The 16,596-nt window shown below is 37.7% G+C and overlaps 1 protein-coding gene across 2 annotated transcripts in view; it reads left to right on the forward strand.

Moving 5' to 3' along the window:
- The window catches only part of ALDH1A2 (aldehyde dehydrogenase 1 family member A2), a 138,455-nt gene that overhangs the window by 73,869 nt on the left and 47,990 nt on the right, over positions 1–16,596 (forward strand). The window lies entirely within an intron of this gene.

Raw genomic sequence — 16,596 nt, forward strand, 5'->3', positions numbered from 1 at the left:
ACTAGTCTCTGGTAGAGATAAGAATGGAGAAACAGCTTTTCCTTCTCATTGGTTTCACCAGATCCTCTAAATGCAATTGACTGTTAACTGCGTACATTCCATGTGCCATAGGGATGATACAGAGTAGGGCCAGGTATTAAATATGTAGACTTTGTAGGCAATGTAGTCTCTGTTGCAGCTACTCAACTATGCCCGAGTTGTACCAAGCAATCATAGATAGTACATAAACTAATGAGTGTGGCTACGGGCCAATAAAACTTTATTTATAGGCACTGAAATATAAATTTTATATAATTCTAATTCTTACAAATCACAAAATATTATTCTTTTAATTTTTTCCAGTCATATAAAAATGCAAAAACTCTTTTGTTATGGTAGGCCATACCAAAACAGGCAGTAGACCAAATCTGGCTCTTGAGCTGTATTTCTACAGACTCCAATGTAGAGTCACAAATCTGGTTGGAGAGATTTATAAAACAACTCCAACAGATCTTTGATTCAGGTATGAGATGATAAAACAGAGAGTCTGGCACATCGTTTCAAATAGAACTTCACAGATGACTTTATTTGACAAAGGATGTTTATGGGCCTAGGACAGTGCTAGCTAAAGAAACAGAATGAGAACAACATTTGTCGTTTAAAATTTGTTACTAGCCATAGTTTAAAAGAGCAAGTGGACTTAATGATATTTTTCATTTTAATCCACTATTTCTAAAATATTACTTCAAAATATAAAAATTATTAATGTGATATTTTGTATTCTTTTTTCATAGGGACTTTTTGAGTCTGGAATGTGTTTTGCATCTATAGCACATCTCATTCAGACTAGTATTTCAAGTGGTCTACAATCATGTATGGCTACCAGCTACTATACTGGTCAGCCTGGTTTTAGAACCTTGACTACATCAATTCATACAGAGTTAATGATTCTTCATTAAATCGACTCATGTCAATAAATTTTATAAGCAATTGGTTAATAAACTGGAATGCTAATTAATTGATTGTTAAGGAGGTTAATGAGTTAAGAGTTAATCTTGTTTGTTTCCAAACTTTTTTGGTTTTTTTTTTTTTTTGGAGAGATTTTTCACTGTAGGGCGCGTGCACTCGCCAGACAGAGAGAGAGAGACATAGAGACAGAAAGCGAGAAATCACCCCCCAGGGGGGATGGTCACGCCGCAATCCCTTCTCCTCCATTCTCCTCTCGGGATCTTAGGCACGCACGCACACGCGCCCGGCGTGAGTTTTAAGCCACCGGGTCTGGGACATGAACTGCGGTCAACTACGTGGGAGTCCAGCGACATAGCCATTACGCTAACTGCTGGTTCCCTCAAACTTTTTTGGTTTTAATTAGGAGCTAGACAGAACCTCACCATGATCTTCCTCCTTAGCCTCTCACTTAGCAAGGATTCCAGTGATGGGCCATTGTGCTGGCCTGTTTTAGGTTGTTCCTGCTCCCAGGCAGCTCCAGCCTCACACAGCACAAAGCAGTACCCTACTTCTTCAACCACGATGGCTGGGCCAAGACCTTTCATGCTAGTTGTATTGGTTAAGATAGTATTGTTATTTAATGAAATAGATAAACCAAAATCTCAGCATGAAAGGGAATATTTGCTCTCATATCAACTCAGTCTAACACTTTTAAAAAGATGGTAATGGCTTTTAAGAAAAACTGCTGTTTAGGAGTGGGCTGGACAATTGTCAGAAACTGAGGAAAAATACAAATTATATAGTGTTTACCTGGATTGCTTTGCAAATGTTTTTAAGTTCCCATTGCACTTCAAATAAACTGAAAATGGAAATCTTAAATAATATTTGAAGGCTGTGGCTTAATTAGAAAGAGCAGGTGGACCTATAATTAAAGAAAAGCCCTTGGTACTATATCAAAAGACTGAATAATTGATATACATACTTTTAAAACTAAAGTGAAATATTTAAGGTATATTTTCCTTTTTTTTTTTCTGTTAACAGACCAACAGTCCTAATTGCATCAGCTAAGAGATTTCTACTATATAATATTTTAATAAGAAAATTTAATAATTTTTTAAAATTAGATTATGCTATATGACATGAAATCACAAAATAACATCTTGTCATGTTTGTAACTATAAATCTCATTTATTCTCTTTAATTGAATAGAATACTCCTGGCATTAGTATATCATAATTTAAGTCTCCATTAGACCCATATTAAAGGTTTTATTTTTGTTTGTTTCTTCCCCTCCCCACTACATAAAATACACCAAAATAAAAATTCTTGGAGAGCCAAGAAAAATGTGTGTGTGTGTGTGTGTGTGTGTGTGTGTGTGTGTGTGTGTATTAGATATGCTGTTGAATGTGTTTCTAATACTGGAATTGTTAATTAAGGGATAGTTATAGTTTAACTTGTTTTTTCTTTTTTTTATTAATTTTTTTATTTTACGTACTATTACTGAACATCACGACAGCATACAAAAGGTGATTTTCTAACCAACTCATACTTGCTTACTAAGAAGGCATTAGAGTGATAATTTCTAAGATCTTTCTATATGTAGAGGATATGGATGGTTTGTTGTAGAATGTGTAAATAAGTTTGTTCTTTGCTTTTTAACATTTTTAGATAGAATTGATTGCCATGTGCAAGTTTTATATTTGTATGTAGTCATATCTTTCAGTCTGTCTTTTTACAGCTTCTGAGTTTCCTGTCATCTTTGAAGAAACTCTTTCAAGATTATACAAATGGTCTTTAACATTTTCTTTCAGTACTTTTATGGTTTTGTTTTAAAATCTTTAATTTGGTTGGAATTTATATTCATGTGTAATGAAATGTGAAGGTTATGTTTATTTTTTTTTAATAAATAAGTGTTCAGCTGTTCAACACCATTTATTAAACAATTTATGCCTTTGCTAGACTTATTTGAACATGACATATACTATGTGATAAATTTTCTTACATGTCTGTTTCTGTTTTAGGACATCTCATTTTACTTATTTTTTCCCTTGTACAAGACTACTTTAATTGCTAAGTTTTATAAGATGTGTTGCAATATGGTAGGCAAGATACTCTCTTACTTGGTTTTTTAGAACCTTTTGGCTATTCTTGCATGTATGTTTTCAGATGAGAAAAAAAATTTTTAAGAGGTTTTTTGCTATAGGGAATGTGCGCTTGCCAGAAAGAGAGAGAGACAGAGAGAGAGAAAGTGAGAAACCCCTAGGGGGTATGACCACGCTGCAGTCCCTTCTCCTCCATTCTCCTCTCGGGATCTTGGGCACGCATGCACACGTGCCCTGTGTGAGTTTTAAGCCACCGGGTCCGGGACTACATGGGAGTCCAGCAACATAGCTATTACGCTAACTGCTGGTGCCTCAGATGAAATTTCAAAATAATTTTCTAAATACTTCACCTTCCTCCCCTAAACCTCATTTTTTTATTTTTTTATTTTTTGTTTTTGTTTCTTTGTTTGTTTTTTAAGTTTCTTTCTTTTGGACCAGCCAGTAGCATGCTGGTTAAGGTGTCTGGGTCCCACATGGTCAACTAGGTGGTTCCAGTCCTCAACTCAGCAGTTTGAAAAACATGTCAGGCACATGTGTGTGTATACCCAAAATTCTGAGAGGAGACTGGAGAAGCTATTGTGGCATGGCCACTTCCTCCTCGTTTTTTCTCCCTGAAGTGAGTACTTTCTCACTTTCTCTTCCCTTTCTCTTTCTCTCTGTCTCCCTCCAGCGAATACTTACGCCCTATAGCAAATTATAAAAAATAATAATTATAATAATAATTTCTTTGTCTCATGAGTGAGAGAGACAGAAAGAGCAGAGAGTCAGGTACTCTCAGCAGGGTCTCTGCACACTGTGATCCATCCTCAGCTTCAGCCAGCCCTGGATCATGGGTATTTGTGCATCCAGTGTGTTCAGAGAGCTCTCCAAAAGCAAATCACCTCCCCAGGTAGGTCAGCCCTCTACATTGCCTCTACACCACTGTCCAGCCCCTCTCATGGGAGTTTTGATTGAAATTACATGACATGTCCTATGAAGTTGAGAGTAAGTGCTGTCTTTGCTGTGCTGACTTGTCAGCATGGTAAATAAGCCTAGGAACTCAGTTTTTATGTCTCCAGTTGGTTGCTGAATAGCGTTCCCCATTCATGTCATCTATGGGTCTAGGCATTTTTTGATAAATTAACTTCTAGGCATTTAATAGTTTCTTCCTAGATATTTCAACCTAAGAACTGAGCACTTTAATAGAATAATTATATTATGTAGTGGGAAGTTTCATTGAATAGGTAGAGTGTCATCCTTCAGGCCAGGTGAGAAGTTTCATAGTGAGTAAGAACTATGTTTATTGCCAGGATTCTTGGATTAAAAGCTCTGTTTTGTCACTAAACATCTTTTTAATTGTTTAAATGACTTTATGGAAGTATAATTTACACATAATGAAAAATACCTATTTAAATTCCGAATACAAAAGTCCATGTATGCCTCACCCAAATTAAGATAGAGAACACTTGCAAGTTTCTCATACCTCTTGTGGCTAACACCCTTGGCTCTAGGCAACCACTGATTCTTGTTATTAATGTCACTTATTCTAGAATTTCACATATATGGAACATAAGAATATGTATTCTCCTGTGTTCTTTCATGTGTGTGTGTGTGTGTGTGTGCTTATGTTTTGGTTTTTATGATTGTTTTTCAGCATTTAATATATTAATTGTTATGGTCAGATTTAAGTTCTCCATCTTTTGTCTCTTTTGCTTTTTTTTTTTTTTGCTTTCTTATGATGAATGAAATATTTCAGCACTCTTATCTTCTATTTGGGATTATTAACCATAGCTCCTTTTTTACATGGCTATCTTAGTCATTGCAATAGGCTTCTTTATCACAGTCTGCCATTAGTTAGTGTAATACTGTGTTACTGCATATATAATGTGAGAACCATATGCCAGGATTCTTCCATTCCTCATCCCATCCTCTGTGCTATTGCCCTCTAGTTCCATTTTATGCATATTATATGCTCCATAATGCATCGCAACGAGCCACTCCTCCCTGAATGACTTACATGTTTAATGACCGCTCAGACCTACAATCAGTTCTTCAGCATAAGGAAACCCTTCTCTTAGTCTTTGTCTTGTTTGACAGTCAGTTAGTACTCACTACGTAAAACGTTCACAGTCACACAAGATCACATATTTCATTTTGAAATCTGTACTTTATTGTGCACCTGTAGTGGTATTCAGAATAAATAACAGCCACACCAGATTTATATTATTGTGTATATATATATCACATAAGCTTTTTGTATGGATAGAATTACATTATTCTAGTGTGTTGCATGGTTTCTATGGGGAAAAATATATACCTTATGGTGTCAAAACGCAGCACAAGACATTTGCCTTTACACTCCTTGTTTATTGACCAATTGCTTCAACTACTTAATTGTAAGAACAAAAGTCAGTGTTAAGTGAAGAGTTCCTGTGTTTGTATTTTAAAATCATTTTACATTTACTCACATACTTGACATTCCTGGCTCTCTTCTTTGTTTATTTCTTTGTGTTTTTTTGGTTTGTTTTTTTTTTTTTTTTTAGAATTCTTCATTTAATTTTATTTGTTTTTGCTATTATTCAATTTGAGCAGGGTGAACCAGAGAGAGAGAGAGCAGGAGAGTGAGAAAGCAAGCCACCAGGTCTGGGACTTGAACCATGGTCACCCATGTGGCAGTCCAGAGCCTTAACCACCACACCACCTGCTGGCCCTCCTCTCTTCTTTTTTTGATGTAGGTCCAAGTTTTCTTCTGATATCTTTTCCTTATCTATAAAGATTTTTAACATTTCCTGTTGTGAAGGTCTACTAGTGATGCATTGGTTCAGTTTTTGTCTAAAAATACCTTCACTTTGTCTTCATTTTTTAAATAACTGTTTTTCTTCTGGGCATATAATTTTAATTTGACAGTTTTTATTTTGTTTTACTTTAATTTTTAAAAAGACTTTAGGTATGTCATTCCTTTTTTTTTTCTGACTTATGCCATTTTTAAAAGTTTATATATTTCTTCCATGAGAGAGAAACAGAGAGTGAAAGAGATAAATAGATAGGTAACCCAAAAGGGGTCTTTGCACTGTGATCCCCCCCCACTCTCATCTGGCCCTGATCGTGTACATCTGTGCTTGTGCCTAGTGTGCCCAGAGAGGTCCCAGGAGAAACGAGGACCTTTCCCATGTGGCTCGAGTGCCATTCTGTTGTACCACAGCTCAGCCCCTGACTTTTACTGTTTCTGAGGAGAAATCAGCAGTCGTTTGTATGTTCGTTTTACTGTGCATAATGTTTCTTTTTTTCTCTGCTTCCATATTCTCTTTACTGGTTTTTGGCAATTTGATTGTGATATTCTTTTGTAATTTTCTTTGTTTTTTTCTAAATTGGAGTTCATTAAAAGTTTTGGATCTATAAGTATGTAGTTTTCATCAAATTTACTAACATTATTACCATTACTTCTTCAAATATGTCTTTGCCTCCGACTTCCTTCTTTCAATTACATGTATATTAGATCACTTGACACTATCCCAATTGTTACTGAAGCTCTTTCATTTATTCTCAGCCTTTTTCTTCTTTGTTCTTCAGTTTCAGTAGCTTTCACTGTTGTCTGGAAGTTAATTAATCTCTGCATTGCTTAATCTGCTTCAGATATCTTTCCGTTTGTTTATTTGCTTGTTTTGGAGAGATTTTTGCTATAGAATGTGTGTGCTTGCTAGAGAGAGAGAAAGACAGAAAGGAAACAAATCACTCTACAGGGGAATGGCCATGCCACAATCCCTTCTCCAGTCTCCTCTTGGGATTTTGGGCACACACATACACAGACACACACATGTACCCAGCATGTGTTTTAAGCCTCCAGGTCCAGGATTTGAACCTGTGGTTGAGTATGTGAGAGTTCAGCAACAGAGCCATTACAAGTTCTTATAGATATACATATATATAATCCTCCTTCATCATGTCCCTATTTTCCTTTAAATGTGAAATATATTTCATTTTTTAAAAATTGCCGTAGTACTGTGGACTTGCCAGAGAGAGGCAGAGAAAGGGAGGCAGAGAAAACATCCCCCAACAGGTGTGGTCACACCAAGTCTCTTCCTCTTCTTTCTCCATTTTGGGCACACATGCTCCTACAGCCCAAGTGTTTCTCAAGTTACACAGCCAGGATTTGAACCTGGTTGACCATGTAGGATCCTGCTCCCTTAATCATTAGGCCATGTGGCTACCCCAATATATCTCTAATACCTACTTTTTAAAGTCCTTGTTTGTTATTTTAGCATCTCTCTCACTTCTACTCTGTTGACTGATATTTTTCAAAGTTAAAGGTCATACACTTACTTTTAGCTTCTTTCCATTTCTGTTAACTTTTGAAAAGATGCTGGGCATTGTGATGGGGACATTAATGATTGTATGTGTTTTGTTGTATTCCTTTTTTTAGAATTATTTATTTAATTTTATTTATCATCATCATCTTTTTTTTTTTTAAATTTGCTATAGCGTACACATGCTCACCAGAAAGAGACACAGAGAGAGGAAAAGTGAGAAAGCAAGCCGCCAGGTGTAGGACTCCCACAGTAGTTGGTCATGTGGGGAGTACAGTGCCTTAACCACCATGCCACCTCCTGGCCCCTGTTACATTTCTTTAAAGAATGCAAGACTTCGGGGACCAGCAGTTAACATAATGGCTATGTCGCTAGACTCCCATGTAGTCAACCACTGTTCAAGCCCCGGATCTGGTTGCTTAAAACTCATGCCGGGCACATATGTGTGCTTGCCCAAGATCCTGAGAGAAGAAAGCAGGAGAAGGGATTGTGGTGTGGCCATCCCCTCTGGGGGGTGATTTCTTACTTTCTGTCTCTCTGTCTCTCTGGAGAGCACATGCACCCTATAGCAAAAACCTCTCCACACACAATAACCAAAAACCCCTCAAAAAAAAAAAAAAAAAAAAGAATGCAAGACTTTTTTCTTTGGCAGGCAGTTAAGTTCCTTAGGTTCAACTTGACTCTTTTGGTACTTATTTTTAAAGCCTTGTTAGGACTGGTTTATTCTTATTGAGAAGTTGAGCTCCATCTGGGTTTCTACTGAATTTCCTCAGTGGTCAACAAGGTTTTTCCACACTTTCTGGTCAGAACTCAGATTTGTCTCCCAACCTTGTTACAAGTTCAGGGAACTATTCGGTATACAGATTCCTTGACATTTGTTGTGGCCTAGTGTCATGGAGTCTTGCCCTTGCATTCCCAGTTCAGCATTCAGCCTAAGGATCAGAGGGACCCTCCTACAGTTTCTGGTCCTCAGTCGCCATCTGTGCATTCATCCATCCCAGCATATGTAGTCTCTGATCAGCTCAATGGGAGCACATGCTCTGCTGTGTTCTCTATCCCACACTGCAGTTTACAAAGCCTCTTGGCAAAGAGTTTCCCTTAATTATTTCCCTTGTCTCTAGAGTCACAGTCCATACTGCCGGATGTCCAGTCCACTGTGTAAAGAAAGCAATTTTGTAGACTTTTCTAGTTGTTTATAGTGGTAGGCCTAGTCCAGTGCCAGTTACTCTATCATGACCAGAAGCAGAAGTCTCTGTGGCGCCTTTTGATTAATTTTGTTACTGTTCTTTGATATTTTTTTTCCCCTTGGTTTCATGGCATCCTTATTCTCATAGTTTATCAAATTAGGTGGATGCATAACTCTACTTGCGTTGCTAAAACTAAAGTTTTAAGAGTACAACCCTAAGTACATGTGGATTCAGAAAAGTCCCTGGTTTATTTGATGTAGAATACTTAAAAAAAATACTTTAGTCTCATAAATAACTCCTTTTTTTTTTTTTTGGAGAGATTTTCACTGTAGGGCGCGTGCGCTCGCCAGACAGACAGAGAGAGAGAGACATAGAGACAGAAAGCGAGAAATCACCCCCCAGGGGGGATGGTCACGCCGCAATCCCTTCTCCTCCATTCTCCTCTCGGGATCTTGGGCACACACGCACACGCGCCCGGCGTGAATTTTAAGCCACCGGGTCCGGGACGCGAACCGCAGTCGACTACGTGGGAGTCCAGCGACATAGCCATTACGCTAATTGCTGGTTCCCATAAATAACTCCTTTTTAATCACTTCGGTTGAGCTAGTTTGCTTCTCAGCGATGGTTGGATAAGCTTTAGTTTCAGAAGATGGCAGTTTCTGGTCATAAATGCAGATTTGGGGTTGGTGGGCATTTTCTTTGGTGTTTGTCCCTTAGGTATTCTCTTCAGTACCTTGAATAGTATCTGATGTGTAGTAATTACTTACTCTAAGTATTTGTTAGTTACAGGAGGGTATACTGCATAAACTCTAAGCCTTACAGAAACTTATACACAAATGATAACACTATTTTTAATTATTAAAAAGTAGAAATAGTCCAATGATAAACAAAATGTGAAACATCCATACAATGGAATAGTATTTAGCCATGGAACAGAATGAAGTACTTATACATAGTACAACATGGATGATCCTTGAAAAAATGCTAAGTGAAAGAAGCTGATTTTAAAAGGCTACATACCGTGTGATTCTATGTATATGAAACATACATAATTAGTTAGGCAAATCAGTAGGCAAAGAACAGATTAGTAGTGCCAGGGTTGGGAGGAAGGGAGAATAGGGAGTGACTGCTAATGGGTATGGAGTTCCTTTTGGGGGGGTTGAAATATGCTGAAGTTAGATAGTAGTAGTAGTTTTAGTGTATAAACAACTCTGTTACTATACTAAAACCCACTTCCTTGAACACATTAAAATGTGGGTTTTATAGTATATGATTACATCTCAATAAGCTGTTAAAGATGGGTGGTTTTTAAAAAAAAACTGTTTAAGTCTTTGCAATTTGTAATTTTTTTTTTTTTGAGAGACTTTGCTATAGGGCACATGCACTCCCTAGAAAGACAGAGATGAGAGACAGAAAGCAAGAAATCACCCCCCAGGGGGGATGGCCACTCCACAATCCCTTCTCCTCCATTCTCTTCTCTGGATCTTGGGCACACACACACATACGCCCGGAGTGAGTTTAAACCACTGGGTCCAGGACTTGAACCATAGTCGACTACATGGGAGTCCAACGACATAGCCATTACGCCAACTGCTGGTCCCTGCAGTTTGTATATTAATAGCCAACATGATTGACTTTGTGCCAGATGCCTATGAAGCGCTTTGTGTACATCATCTCACAGCATCTTAACAACTCTAAGAGGCACAAAGGTGGCCAAAGCACAGCCTGGAAAGGTTAAATGACCTAGTCATGGTTCCATGCCCAGTACCTTGTTGGTCTGAGTCCACCTCACAGTACCTGGTCAAGGATCTGAATGCTGTCACTTAGGAAGAGGAAGCCACTAGAGTTAGGAATGACGCAAAAAGGGGGTACCTAGAAAGGGTCATTTCTCAGTGGAATACGCTTTTTTTTGAAAGAATGGTCAAGTGTCAGATTCTGAAAGGTTATAGACACTATTCTAATTCAACTTTTTCCTTTTTTTTCCCCTAAAATGCACTTTAAAATTGTAGCTTTGGCCTCTTTAAATCTCATTTGATACATTATAGAGCTTCCATCTGACACTTTCTGATATAGGCCATAGAGGTTTTTGTTTGTTTGTTTGTTTTTGAGAGGTTTTTGCTATAGGGCGTGTGTGCTCGCAGACAGACAGACAGACAGAAAGTGAGAAATCACCCCCCAGGGGGGATGGCCACGCCACAATCCCTTCTCCTCCATTCTCCTCATGGGATCTTGGGCACGCACTCACACGCGCCCGGCGTGAGTTTGAGCCACCGGGTCTGGGACTCAAACTGCGGTCGACTACATGGGAGTCCAGCGACGTTACCATTATGCTAACTGCTGATCCCAGGCCATAGAGTTTTAAACTCAACCTCTCTCAAGTCAATTCCACGATCTTTGTTGAGCACTTACACATTAAGTGCTAGACCTTGGAGATGCAGAAGTGAGATCTTGTGTGGTTCGGTCTAGCTAAGGCAGCAATCTGTGAACATGTAACTTAGGTGGTATGCAAGAATTTGGCACCATTTTACTTAAAATTTTTCCGAGTTTAAAGAGCCTTTCTGGGATCAAGACTGGAACTAAAATTCTCTTGTTTTTGAATTTATCTGTGTCTTTAGGAGAAATGTCATTAGTTTGAGATATTTGCATTTGAATGAAAAGCTACTTCATTCTAAGATGTCAACATTTTAAGAAAAAGAGTTCTGCGTTGTAATTCCACAGTTTACAGCTGAGGAAAATTTAGGTCTGTCTTCCCTTTCTCTTACCACTTATCCCTTTGGAGAAAATGAAACTGTAGTGGTGTGGGAACCATCCTAAAAAGAGCTTGGAGGAAAGAAACGCCAGCTGCGGAGACCCTTGTAAGCGCTGTGTGGCTTGATATTGACAGGTAATCAACAAATACAGGTTATCATCCAATTATCACAATCACTTTCCATGCCAGATATGGACTAGCACTTTCCAAAAGCTTGATACATATTTTGCTAGAATGAAAGATGGGATATTAATTTCAGTTTTCCCTTTCAATGGCAACTGCAGTCATTTTTTGTTTTGTTTTGTTTTTTTTCTTTTTTCTTTCGCTCATTCCAGCGGTTCTTTTAACAGACTTTTAAACACCAGAGCTGCAGATTTTATACTTAGTGTCTATGCTCAAAATTCTCTTTAATAGGATGTGACAAGACTTACAGAGATGAGAAAAAAAAAAAACCAAAAATAAAGAAAACTCAACTGAGAGCACCTAAATCATAGCAGATGGGACTTGAGGAGTCAGAGTGTGTCTGGCTTCCCAGGATCCTCCACACTTGCTAGGGTGAACAGCACCGGACATCACAGACTCTGATTGCTAAATACCAACTGTATGTTCTAGCGAAAATAGTTAATATTTAAGGGATCATAAATGTGTAAAAGTTAGAGAAAACATTAGTCTTTCATTTACAGCTATTTCCCATATATCATCTTTCTGTTCCTCAGATAAAATTATTGTCAGCCACACTTCGGTCAAGTTACTGTCCATCTACAAAACTATGCCAGTGACTTATAAGCAAAGATAATTACTGAGCTGAATGGTTGAGGCTCACTCTAATCAATTTAATGATTAACAAAGACCGCTTCATGGAATTTGACATTAGTTTAGAAAGTTTAGAACTTTAATATAGTTCAGCCTTGAGTTAATTTGCCTCCATTTTTAAAATTTAAAGTCTCTTAAAGAAAATATAGCACTCAAGGGAACCAGCAGTTGGAGTAATGGCTATGTCGCTGGACTCCCATGTAGTCAACCGCGGTTCGTGTCCCGGACCCGGTGGCTTAAAACTCATGCCGGGCGCGTGTGCGTGCGTGCCCAAGATCCCGGGAGGAGAATGGAGGAGAAGGGATTGCGGCGTGACCATCCCCCCTGGGGGGTGATTCCTCGCTTTCTGTCTCTATGTCTCTCTCTGTCTGTCTGGCGAGCACACGCGCCCTATAGTGAAAAAATATATATATATAGCACTCATTACTTGAATAAATGAAAATTTGAAAGAATGATGTCTGTCGACAACAAACTTTTTTTTTTTTGGAGAGGCTTTTGCTATTGGGTGCATGCACTCGCCAGAGAGACAGAAAGTGAGAAATCACCCCTCGGGGGGATGGCCATGCCGCAGTCTCCTCTCCCCCATTCTCCTCTCGTGATCTTGGGCACCCACACACATGTGCCCAGCATGAGTTTAAGCCACCGGGTCTGGGACTCGAACCACAGTCAACTACGTGGGAGTCCGGCAACATAGCCATTACGCCAACTGCTGGTCCCAAACTTTTACTCTCTCTAAAAAATAGAGGAAATTAACACTTTTTCAATAAGAAATTCCAAACAGTCTTAAAATCATTCTAAAAGTAATAGAGATTAATTAAGATATATCAGAATCATATCAGGAAGCTAGATTTAGTTTAAACGTCCATTATGATTGTATTGATTTGTTCACGGTGTGTGCTATTATTTCATCTTTCTAGACCTTAGGTTCCTATCTGTCGATTAGGGATGATTATACCTACTTCATGGATCATGAGAATGAAGAAAGCTAGTATATCTAGAGTGTTTAGTACAGGGCCTAGTTCTTAGTAAAGTGCCAATAAATATTAACTCATGTTTTCTACTTATTTTTAAGTGAAATTTATAGAACAATTTATTATTCAGGAAGAGTAGTTTAATGGAGGGGGCACTGAATTCAACCAACCTTTGATCAAATCCCAGTGCTCATGCTGTGTGACCTTTGGCAAATTATATGGTGTCTCTGGTCTCTCATTTCTTTTAATAAGAAGGCCTATGTATAACTCCCTACAGGCTTATTTGTGGATTGAGATAGTGTACTTGAACGTTCCCACAATATTGCTTGGCACATTCTAAGAGCACAGTAAATATTAGTTGAATCTGAAACTTCCATTTGCAAATAATATGTCTGTAGGAAATTAATTCTTGCTTTCCCCTGGCAGCATTACTCTCCTTTTATTTGTTTTGTGGCTTTTATAAATATTTTTGGCTTCTAGTAAGTGTTTTTGTATGTGTGTGTTTGCTCTTTTTCAGTTTTTGGAAGATTGCCTGGGTGCCTTTTGGATAAACTGATTTTGAATCCTTTTTATTAGGTCGTCAGGAAAGCCATGACATATTTTTCTAAGCAAAAATGCGTCATGACTTTCCTGACGACCCGGTGTTTTTGGATGGGATGATGTCCTGGTTTTAGGGTGGTGCTGGAGGGAATGTCGGGTACCTTCTAAGGAACTTACGTAGGATTCCTTGCTGTGGCCTAGAGTGGCATTTACACTCTTTCAACCTGAGGGTGCCAGAATCAAATTTTGGCATAGGAGGAGAAATTTATTTGCAAAAAAATGTCATGTAGCTACCACTTCAGTAGTTGTTTGAGGACCACCTCACAGTAGTAGGGGTGGGGAGCTGGTGAAATGCAGATTCCTGAGTATCACCCAAAAACTTCAAAATTAGGATTTTGGAAATGAGTCCAGGAATTCTTGTTTTAATGTGTTTTTTGTTGGTTTTGTTTTGTTTTGAGTGATTATTATGTTCATGGATGTTCAAGAATTACTAGTTTCCACATAATTTGAGTAGTTAGATCACACTCCAGAACATGTTCCCAGGCCCATTTAAGACAAAAAAACAAACAAATAAACAAAAACCTGACGTTTATAAATGTGTTAATCTGTGCTGAGATAAAACATCTGGGGACCAGCAGATGGTGTAATGGTTACATCACTGGACTCCCACATAGTCAGCTGCAGTTCAAGTCCCGGACCCAACAGCTTTAAACTCATGCTGGGCACATGTGCATGTGTGCCAAAAATCTCAAGAGGAGATGGAGAAGGGATTGTGGGGTGGCCATACCTCCAGGGAGGTGATTTCTCGCTGTCTGTCTGTCTTTCTGGCAAGTGCACATGCTCTATAGCAGAAAAACAAACAAGCAAACAAAAACAAAAAAATCTCTAAAAATAAATAAATAAAACATCTGTGTAGACTTAAGGGTACCACTCTACTATGTCTATTACAGAAATTTTTTCTCTCCTAAGCACCTTAAGGAAAACAATGAATTCAAAATCAGTTTAGCCAAGAAGAGACATGATCCAAAGCACTTCTTATCCCATGAATTACTCAACAAAGAAACAAACAAACAAAAATTGCTGGTTTTTATTAAAAGTTTGCAAACACTTCTAGAAGTCCATACACACCACAAAACAAAACTATAATTTTGGCAGTATAATAAAATGATTGCATGAAGGCTTGGGAATTAATTTGCATGTGAGCAGAGTTCTGCTTTGATTCATTTTTATTGGTAGCTAGTATTCCATCTTATGAATATATTTCAATTTGTTTATCCATTCAACTATTGATACACATTAGGATTTTTTCCAATTTGGGACTACTACAGATAAAAGTTTCTAAGAACATTCATGTACAAATTTTTAAACGGTATGTCCTTCTCTCTTGGATAAATACCTGGGAACAGAATGGCTGATCATATGGTAGACTAAGAAACTGCTAAACTGGTTTTCAAAGAAGAAAATGCTAAATAGATATTTAGAGTGCTGTACCATCTTACATTCCTACCAGCAATGTATAAGAACTTCTCCACATCTTCAGCATTTGTATGGTTAGTCTTTATTATTTTAGCCATTCAACTGGTATCCAATACAGTGTTATGTCAACATGGTTTTAATTTCCAATTCCCTACTGTCAGCCATCTTTTTATTTGCATATTTGTCACTGTGTATTTTCTTCGGTACAATGTCTTTTAGTCTTTGCCCATTTGAGAAGAGGGAATTATTTATTTTCTTATTGTTAAATTTTGAAAACGCTTTGTATATCCAGGCTATAAGTTCTTTGTGCTTTTCAGGTATTCTCTACTAGTCTATGGCTTGTCTTTCCATTCTCTAACAGTATCTTTTAAAAAAATATAAGTACTTAATTTTATGGACAAGGCTTTTGGTGTCATATCTAAGAAATCTTTGCCTAACTTAAGATCATAAAGGTTTTCTTCTATGTCTTCTAGAAATGTTATAGTATTTTTCTTTTACATTTAAGCCTATGATCTATTTTGAGATAATTTTTGTGTATGTTGTGAGGTAAGGATTGGTGTTCTTTTGTTGTCATTTTTGTTTATATAGATGATATGGTTCTAGTACTGTTTCTTTTTTTTTTTTTAAAGACTGTCCAGTCTCCACTGAATTGCCTTTGTGCCTTTTTAAGCATGAGTTGTCTATATCTGTATGTTTCTGTTTCTAGACTCTGTTCTATTGCACTAATCTGTATGTCTGTCTGGTCACCAACGCCACACTATTTTGATTACTATAGCTTTCTAATAACATAGGATATTCTTTATTTTCATTGGAAGAACATTAGCAACTACATATGTGATCTTCAGAGATGGAAATATTTAGTGAAGAACTGAGAGAAGGAGAGAGAAGGAGAATTTTGAAAAGAGAATGCATAGGAGGTGGCTCTGAGAAGTGTTTTGCTGTTATGGATACTCACAACAGTAAGGTAGCTTATTGCTGTGTGCATAGAGTACATTTCAGTTACGTGTTTCTGATGGAGTCTACATTTGATAGTCCTTTCTCTCTAGAGAGGCTCGTATTCATTTGAAGGGGGGGGACTAATTCTATGACTTTTAGGGTATCTCCTAGTTCCTTTTTCTGCATTGTGGATAGATGTTAGAGAACTTAAGTATTTGTCTAGAATATGAAAGCCGACTTGTAATTAGTTACCTATATTGTAGTGGTGGGTGGAGAATTTTCACAGGTAAAGCAATCATATAATCCCCAGGCCCCATTTTAGCTTAGAGTTATTTACGTCTATATGCATCTATCGTTTACTAACTTTGTGGGCTGTTTGAGAAATTGTATAGATTCTTCCAGAGTGGACATATCACTTAAATATATATTTGATCGTGGCTTTTGTTATGATTACCCTAGGAAGATGGGACTTACTGGTACATACACAAATGCCTGGGGATCAGCAACCGGAAGCTTATTTGAGGTTGCTACTTTCCATTTTACTTTAGCAGAAGGCCTTTAAAAAGCAAACAAAGTCACTCAGATTAAAGATAGGATTAATTTCTCCTTATG

The sequence above is a fragment of the Tupaia chinensis genome, unplaced genomic scaffold (genome assembly GCF_000334495.1).
Source record: "Tupaia chinensis unplaced genomic scaffold, TupChi_1.0 Scaffold000063_1, whole genome shotgun sequence".
Lineage (NCBI taxonomy): Eukaryota > Metazoa > Chordata > Mammalia > Scandentia > Tupaiidae > Tupaia > Tupaia belangeri.